The sequence below is a fragment of the Vicugna pacos genome, chromosome 2, assembly GCF_048564905.1.
Source record: "Vicugna pacos chromosome 2, VicPac4, whole genome shotgun sequence".
In the NCBI taxonomy this organism is placed as follows: Eukaryota; Metazoa; Chordata; class Mammalia; order Artiodactyla; family Camelidae; genus Vicugna; species Vicugna pacos.
This window is the reverse complement of record NC_132988.1, coordinates 104,018,201-104,026,598: the sequence shown is the minus strand read 5'-3', so window position 1 is coordinate 104,026,598 and position 8,398 is coordinate 104,018,201. Positions and strand designations below refer to the sequence as shown.

Sequence of the window (8,398 nt, the reverse complement as noted above, 5' to 3'; positions counted from 1 at the left end):
TTTCGTTTTCCGTGCCAGTCCCATTGCCCAGTGCAGCCCCTGGTACATCATATACTCTGAAATATTTGTTGGTGAATAAATAAAAGAAGGAAGGAAGGACCAATGTCCGTTCCAGCAGCCCTGTAGTGTGACTGAGGAAGTGTCCTGAACAGTACTGGGATTTGGAGCACCCGGAATGGGTACCAGTGAATAGGAACAGCTATACCAGGAGAAGTCAGGCACCAAATATGCTCTAAACCCCTGGAGTCACTTGGATGTCTGGTCTGGGAGGAGGAGATTCCTGACACAGAGTGTGAAGGTTGGCTTCTCAAGTTTTATTTTCATCATAGAGTGATGCTTCAGCCCCAAATGACGACTCTGTCAGTAACTGGCTATGTGACCTTAACTGCCTAACAATTCTGGGCTTCATAAATTGTTACTTGGATGAATGAATGAATGATAACATTATGCTGTGGGAACTTTCAGTGGAGCATGGAGGTAGAGGAGAATTAGATCACATGGCAAATTAGATCACATGGCAAATTAGATCATCTCAAAGACGTTCTTCGAGAGTTCATCAACATTCCTATTTTTCAAAAGTATAGAGCAAACTTCCCGACAAGTTAAGAAATCAGGTATATTTAAAAGCAGCAGGGCTGAGCTTGGAAATCAATATGCGAACCTGCTTCTCTCCCCCTTTCCTTTCATTCTACCATTTCCTTGAGTCAAGTTCTCAGCTCATCCACGATCTCAGCTCAGGGTGTTGGTTCATATCCTGTGTCTGAATGGAGGCAGGTGCCTCTTCTGAGCACAGAGGTTGGAATCTCGTGGGTCTTGCTTGGCTTCTACTCAACATAATCCTCATGGAGGTGTTGGGATTGCCATCTCTGATAACCCAGTAAAACCTGGCCCCACTGCCTGCCACGAAAGGGGTGTCAAAGGGTACAACGGCGCCGTTTCATTTGATGGTGACTAGCGAATGTTTTAGTAACTTGAAACCATTAAATCAGGTAACAGGCTCATCTCATCTTCCAAGTGTGCCTGAATTGTTTACATCCGTGTTTATTAGACGAAGTATTTATGCTGTGCTTTCATTTATACGCACCGTTCCCCCATAAACTGCTAACTTTCTTTGGATTCGTCTTCTTTATTCCCTGTCCACGGTTTTGTTCTGCAGCTCCCTTCAGCGGCCAGGCGTGGGATTGCAGAGAGCAGCTTACCCCATAGGCATTGAATGATCGTGTGCCAAGGGAATGTTTCCTTTGGGTGACTTTTGACATATTGTAACTGGGGAGGTTTCACGAAAGAGCTGAGCTTTTTTTTTTTTTTTTTTTTTTGCCTGAGTGTTTGCAAAACCCATTCCCTCTGCCTGGAGCTGTCTGCCCTTCCACCTCCCACTTGCCCACTCTCTCATTTCATTAAGCCCTAATGATCCGCTAGCTCTCAGTCCAAACATGGCTTCTTCAGGGAAGATATTCCTGAACTCCCTCAGTAGGTCAGGACTCCCTGTCTTATATGCTCATAACACCTGTGCTTTTCTTCTAGAGAAGTGCTGTCCAATAGAAAGGCTATGCAAGCTACCTGTATAATGTTTAACTTTCTAAGAACCACATTTTTTAAAAGTAAAAAAGCAAACAAGGTGAAATTAACACTAATAATGTATTTTACTCAACCCGAGTGTACCAGTTTCCTAGGGCTGCCATAACAAAGCAGCACAAACTGGGGGGCATTTTCTCATACTTCTGGAGGCTGGATGTCTGAAATCAAGGTGTCAGCCAGGTAGGTTCCTTCTGGGTAACATGAGGGAAATGTCTGTTCCGTGCCTGTCTCCTAGCTCCTGGCGGTTTGCTGGAAATCTCTGGCATTCCTTGGCTTATAGATGACATCTCCCTTGAGTCTTCACACTGTCTTCCTGCTTTACGCGTCTCTTTATCTTTGTGTGGTATTCTTTTGATAAGGACTCCAGTCATCATGGATTAGGGACACCCCCTGCTTCAGTATGACCTCATCTTAACTAATGACATCTGCAATGACTCTATTTCCATACAAAGTCGCATTCTGAGGTAATGAGGACTAGGACTTCAACATGGCCCTCTTGGGGGACACAATTCAACCTATAACATCAAAATATTTAAAATACCATTTCATCATGTAATCGACATAAAATTTATTGAGATATTTCTACTTTTCCTCATATTGAGACTTTGACATTTAGTGATGAATATAGCATACAGTGGCATAGTTTATACGGATAAAACTGAATTTTCACTCAAAATACTTCATCTGTACTTAGAGTTCATAAAATTTCCAGTTGAAAAAGCAGATTCACATATCCAGATTTTTCAAAACACATTTTAAAGTTTTCTAATAGCTGGAATGAATACCAAAAGACTCATTTTCCTTTGATATTTGCAGAGGGTAGGCAACCAGTGGGTCTTTGATCCTGAAGGAATCTGTAATGAGCAGTGAAGGTTCTAATAATCCAGATGGGTCACGGCCCCTCCTTTCTGTCCTGCTGTGTGTGGGGGGCGTCCCTTGCTGCCATTATCAGTCCTGTCTGTGACATTACACACCCTTGGGTTTTTTTGTTCCATGAGCCAATCCTTTTTTTTTTTTTTTTTTTGCCAATTTGAGCTGAGTTTTCTGTCACTTGCTACTAAGAATGCAGACTATCATAGCAAACAAGATCTCATTAAATTCTCACGTCAGGAATTACCGTTTCCATTCCACAGGAGTCTGAGGTTGAAAGAACTTAAGTAACGTTCCCAAGTTCGTCCAGCCAGGAAGTGGCAACACTAGGTTCACCTCCATTCCTTTCTGACTCCAAATGCAGGTGACATTTCTCACAGTCCACATCACCTCCTAAGCGCAGGACACATGAGAGCCAGACGAAGTAGGAAAGGCAAGAGAACGGTGAATCAAGGTGCAGAATGACAACGCCAAAGCACAAAGTGTAACAGGGAGTTTCTTATTTCCTGTGCATCAGAAATTGGAAATTAATTGCATTCATGTACATAAGCGGAGGTGAGAACTAAAAAGGGGAGGCTAAGTAAAGACTCTTTAAAAAATGTGTTTTCATTTTTTAAATGAAAATATAGCTCAGTGCTAGAGCACATGCGTAGCATGCATGAGGTCCTGGGTTCAATCCCCACTCCCTCCATTAAAAAAAAAATTAAATAAATAAATAAATAAATCTAATTAACTACCCCCCAAATTTTTTTTAAATGTGCTTTCATGAGTTGGGAGGAATAATTAGAAATTATTGTGTCAAGTGCATGTACACAGGGGCCCTGAAAGTATTGGAGAGTAGTAAAGACAATTTAAGGTTTTACATGATTTTAGCTTTCTCCCTGGATTTGCTCTTTACCCGACTAGCAGTTTTGCAGTTGCCAGTGGCCCTTTGTGAAGCCCACAGGAGATGGATCCATTAGAAAACTTACAGTGGGGTTCAGTGGGGTTCGTCCTCCAGCTCGGTGAATCATTTGGGAGCATCGGAGTGAAGTGGAGGGACTCTGAGGAAAGGAAACTGTTCATCCTGGAGGATGGCAGACCAGGCCAGGAGACATAGCCTCCTCTCAAGCAGAGACTGGGAGGTTGTTCTCACAGAAGATCTCACTAGTCCTCACACCCTTCTCCTGGATGGGGAAAGCGAGGCTCAGAGAGGTTAAGTAACTTGCCCGGGTCACACAGCACACAGTGGGGCAGAGCTGGGCTTCACTGTCCTTCAGAAGCTCAGAAATCTGTGAAGCCTATTGGTGTTTCTTTTTGAATTTCTTCCTTGCTTTCCTTTCTCTCTTCCCTTAGTGCTTCGTTTTGTCATTCTAACTTCTCCAGGCCTCACCACCTTGTGTTCTCATTGAAAGACCTGTGAACACTAACAAGTCTCAGATGTGTTTACAACCCAGTCCCCGATGGAGGGCTCTGGAGCCCTGGAGACGTCAGAAAGCTTCATGACGGGAAGTTGGAAGGACACCCAGCTCCCAGTTTTGTTTACTGCTCTGTTAACTGAGTATTCCAGCACACTGAGTCAACCTAAGCACCTTCCAGGGTTTTTAGGAGAACTGTTTTTTTCTCAGAACAACATGGCACTTTGGGGCTTGCTGTAGCTGCTCTCCCATTTATGGCTGGGTGAACCTGAGCTCACCATTCTCTCTATCAGAGAATCAGTGTCTTCACCTCTAAAGTGGTCAAACAATAGTCCCAACCCCACAGGGGCTGTCAGGTGAATTATACTTAACACTTAGTTTTCCCCCTAATCATGCCCCCATCATTTAATGTGTATTTATATCTGTGCTTTATACATTAAAAAAACAAATTTTATCACCCAAGAACCAACTTTCACACTGAGAATCTGTGATCTGTAGCATCTTATATCATCTTTCTGTATCAGCCATTGAATCAAAGTTTCAGTGGCATCTATTTCCAAAGCAAACCATCAGTGCTGAGAACCTGATGAACAGATCACTTGTTTCCCAAGTCACGTTCTTCAAGGGTCCAGGAAACATGGGAGCAGACTGGAAGATCGCTGAGCTACGTCCTTTTGCTTGTTGAATGTGACACAAACCACACCTCTTTTTAAAGTTATAGAATCTGTCCTCTCTGGCTTGCAGTGTAATCTCCTCAGCACTGGTTTGGTCTAACCGCCCGGACTTTTCACAGGCAATCACAGGCCTTAAGGACACGCTCTCGTCTCTGGTATATTGAGAATATTATGTATAAACACATATCTTCTTGCTACTCTGTCCAGTGCAGTCCACAGGGCTGTGGGGGGGGGGGGACAGGAAGTATCTCTTACTTTTGTTGTTGTTGTTCAGCAGCCACAACCCAAGCACGCACAACATTTAGGTAGCGACAATTTGTTAATTACAAAATACCATAATTTGTGAATTACAGAAGTTTGTTCTCCCAAATTGGAAAAAACACTCTTGACAGGGGTCTATTCATTCATTCCAACAGATATTTACTGAACATCTGCTAAATGCCAGGCTGCATCCTAGGCCGGGGGGGGGGGGCGGATTCGGCAGTGAATGAGGCAGTGCACGTTCTTGGAGCTTCCCTGCTCTGGTGTGGGAGACAGATGATATGTAAGTAAATGCGTGGGGATGAGCAGCAGGAAGGAAATACAACCAGGCAAGGGCTGGAGAGTCAAGAAGGGAGTGCTGCCTTTTAGGAGAGGCGTTTAATAAGGCGGGGTCATTTGAGGAATGGTTGGGAAGGTCATTCTAAGCAGAGAGATCAGAAGGCAAAGGGCTTGGCACAGAAAAGGGCTTAGTATGTTCAAGGAACAGAAAGGAGGTCAGGTTGCCAGCACAGAGAGATCAAAGTGGGAGTGGGCTGGCTTGACAGCAGACAAGTCAACAGGGGCCTCCCAGCCCACGGTAGGAAGATGGGTTCATTTTCAGTGCCATGGGAAGTCCCTGGAAGGCAGGAGAGCGACCAGATTTGGCCCGTAAAGCAGAGAGTACACATTGCAAGTGAGAAGGGGAGCAGGCTGTAGAAGGGTCCCTATAGGACGTGATGGGGACTTGGACAAGTCACAGTACTAGGTTTGTGGTCTGGAATCTCTATTTTAAATAGTTACCAAAGTACTCAGTCTCAGCATTTTATATTCACCTGTTGTTTAACCAATTTCGAAGGCACTTAGAATATAGATCAGTGGATATGACACATGAACATTAAACATTTATTAATGGCAGCAGGGAGTGAGGTCAGACCCAAAGCATGGTGGAGACAGTGCCATAAGAGTTTAAACAGGTATTGAGTGCCTCCTCTCCTGAGCTAAGCATCTCACATGCTTCACCTCCTGCCTCCGGGGTATGTGCGGTTGGCCCTCTGTACCTGTGGGTTCTGCATCCACAGGTTCAGCCATGTGTATTTCTTGAATTCCCAAAAGTTCCAAAAAGTAAAACTTGGATTGGCTGTGTGTTGGCAACTGTTTAGCATTTACATTGTATTAGGTATTATAAGTAAGAAAGAGATGATTTGAAGGATACGGGAGGATGTGTATCAGTTATGTACAAATACTGTGCCATTTTCTACAAGGGACTTGAGCATCATGGCATTTCGGTATCCCCATGAAGCCCTGGAACCAATTCCCCTGAAGATATCAAGGGACGACTGCACTAGTATCCGCAAGTGAGCAAGTGCAGCTAACGAGCTGGTAAGTGACAGCTGGTACGTGACAGACCCAGGGTTTGAACCCAGGCCTATCTGACCCTCGGCTACAGTCCAGCTGGTCAGCTGATTCCTCTCCCACATGAAGATGCCCTCCCAGGACCCTTTCTGGTCTAGGCTTCGTGAGTCAGTGGTGTTGTCCATGTTATCAGAGTCGGCGGGGGTTCTTGGCCCAATAGAGAGGTCACTGAACATCCCTAAGAGAAGGAACTGTCTTCTTTCCTGTATCTCCTACCGACCAGCACACAGCCTGGCTCCTGGGAAGCCTTCAGTGCTATCTGTTCAATGGGGGAAAGAATGAATGAATGAACGCACAAAGTCAAGCCATTCATTCTGTTCCAAACCAGAGGCAGGCTTGCCTTTTTTAAAATACATTGCTCAGGCACAGACTTAGCACGTAACTTGCCTGGAGGTGTGTAGTGGCTGGGTGGACAATTTTCATTCATTTATTCGAACACGAATGTGATAAATATTTAACAAATGCATGTCATGTATAAATTACTGTTGAGTTGAGGCCTTCTCCCCTTCCCAAATAACAGAAAGCTAAGCTGGGGGGTAGGAGTGGGGAATTAAAAACCTGAATACAGCACTTAAAAACTTTGACTCAGGAGTTCCAGTTTGGATGCCTAACCACCTGGACGACCTTGATCCACCGAGACTCAACTGCTTCAGCTGTGAAATGTGGCTGATTGTACTGCTTTCATTAGGTTGAGAGAGCTGATCACTCCCTCCTGGATTCTGTATGGTTAAATTATATCAGTATTGCTATTGCCACTGTTATTATTAGTGTATCACTCGGTCTGAAAAGAATCTTCCTCCTTATCTTTTCCTTTTTCTTTCTCTTCCCCTACCCGTCCCTAGAATGCAGAAAGAAAGCTCTGCCGTTAATTAGGTTGTAAAAACTCTTGCAAATGCATGAGCTCCCATTTTAGAGAATCTCCTTTCCCACTTAACTGATCTGAATCAAGCCTGCTTAATTTAATGAAGACACTAAAGTCATAGCATTCGATATTTTATTTCTCTAATAAAGATCACCAAGTGATGCTAACCAACTCCCAAAGCAAAGAGATTGCTTCTAAGTATTCTAAAGGGCATTTGTCAGAATGCAGCATGATTACCTGTTGAGTACAGGTATTGGATTAAATTCCACCCTATAGATGGAAAGCCAACTTTGACACAAAATAATTGTAACATCATTTACTACAAAAAACTATGACTTGTACTCCTTTGGACTGCATGAAATCACTGCAATTATTTTCTTGGCCTTTTGACTTTGCACTGAGCTTTTACGGTGAGAGGTATTTTGAGAAATGAGTGAAAAAATACAGTGGGTCAGTTCGACCTGCTGTGTCAGCTGAAGAGAGAATACATTGGATGGTTTCATCTTACCGTTTGAAAAAGGAAGTTAAAAAATTAATTTTTTTTTGCTTCTGTAAGAAATGATCATAATTTTGTGGCTTAAAAGGACATAAATTTAATACCTGACAGTTCTGGAGTTCAGAAGCTGTTTCACTAGGCTGAAGGAAGTGCTGGCAGGGCTCTGTTCCTTTCTGGAGGATCCAGAGGGGAGTCCCTTGCCTTTTTCAGCCTCTAGAGGCTGCCTACATTCCTTGGCTGGTGGCCTCTGCCTCCATCTTCAAAGCACATCACTCCAACCTCTGCTTCCAACATCGCATCTCCTGTGTTAGTCTCTGACTCTCCCATCTCCCTCTTATAAGGCCCCTTGTGATTACTGGGCCCATCCGGATGATCCAGAAAAACCCCCTCATCTCAAAACCCTTAATTTAATCACGTCGAGAAAGTCCCTTGTGTCAAATGAGGTACCTTTTTGACAGGTTCCAGGGATTAGGATGTGTCGCCAAATGTGGACGTCTTTGGGGAACCATTATCCCAGCTGCCACAGAGAGGAAAAGAAGAGAGAGGGATGATTCCAGATCTTCTAGGAAATAAGTAGAATGCCGTCCCATCCGCTAGAACATTTTTCTTGAAGCGCATCTCCATGACAGGCTCCGGGTCCTGGGCAGCTTTGTCCTCAATCCGTTCCTCGTCTTTCCCCTGCTCTGCGGTCTAGAGGCAGTTTCCCGGCTCCCACTACGTCAGGGAGCGGCTGACTGAGTTCAGCCAATGAGGGGGACTGAAAGGGTTGGGAGGGTGGAGCAAGGGGGAGGCGGGGCTATTTCCTCCCTCCCTCTCGACCTCCCCAGCCGCGTCTCCCGCAGCCGCAGCCCCTCCCCGCAGAGCCCGG

General features: G+C 44.6%; 1 long non-coding RNA gene across 1 annotated transcript; it reads right to left on the bottom strand.

Moving 5' to 3' along the window:
• Window positions 1–2,602: 2,602 nt before the first annotated feature.
• LOC116283998 (uncharacterized) lies at window positions 2,603–8,193 on the bottom strand. Its single transcript, XR_004193753.2, has 3 exons — window positions 7,978–8,193; window positions 3,420–3,614; window positions 2,603–2,954 (listed from the first exon to the last, which is right to left on the bottom strand). It is a non-coding gene; the product is annotated as an uncharacterized lncRNA (long non-coding RNA).
• Window positions 8,194–8,398: the final 205 nt, after the last annotated feature.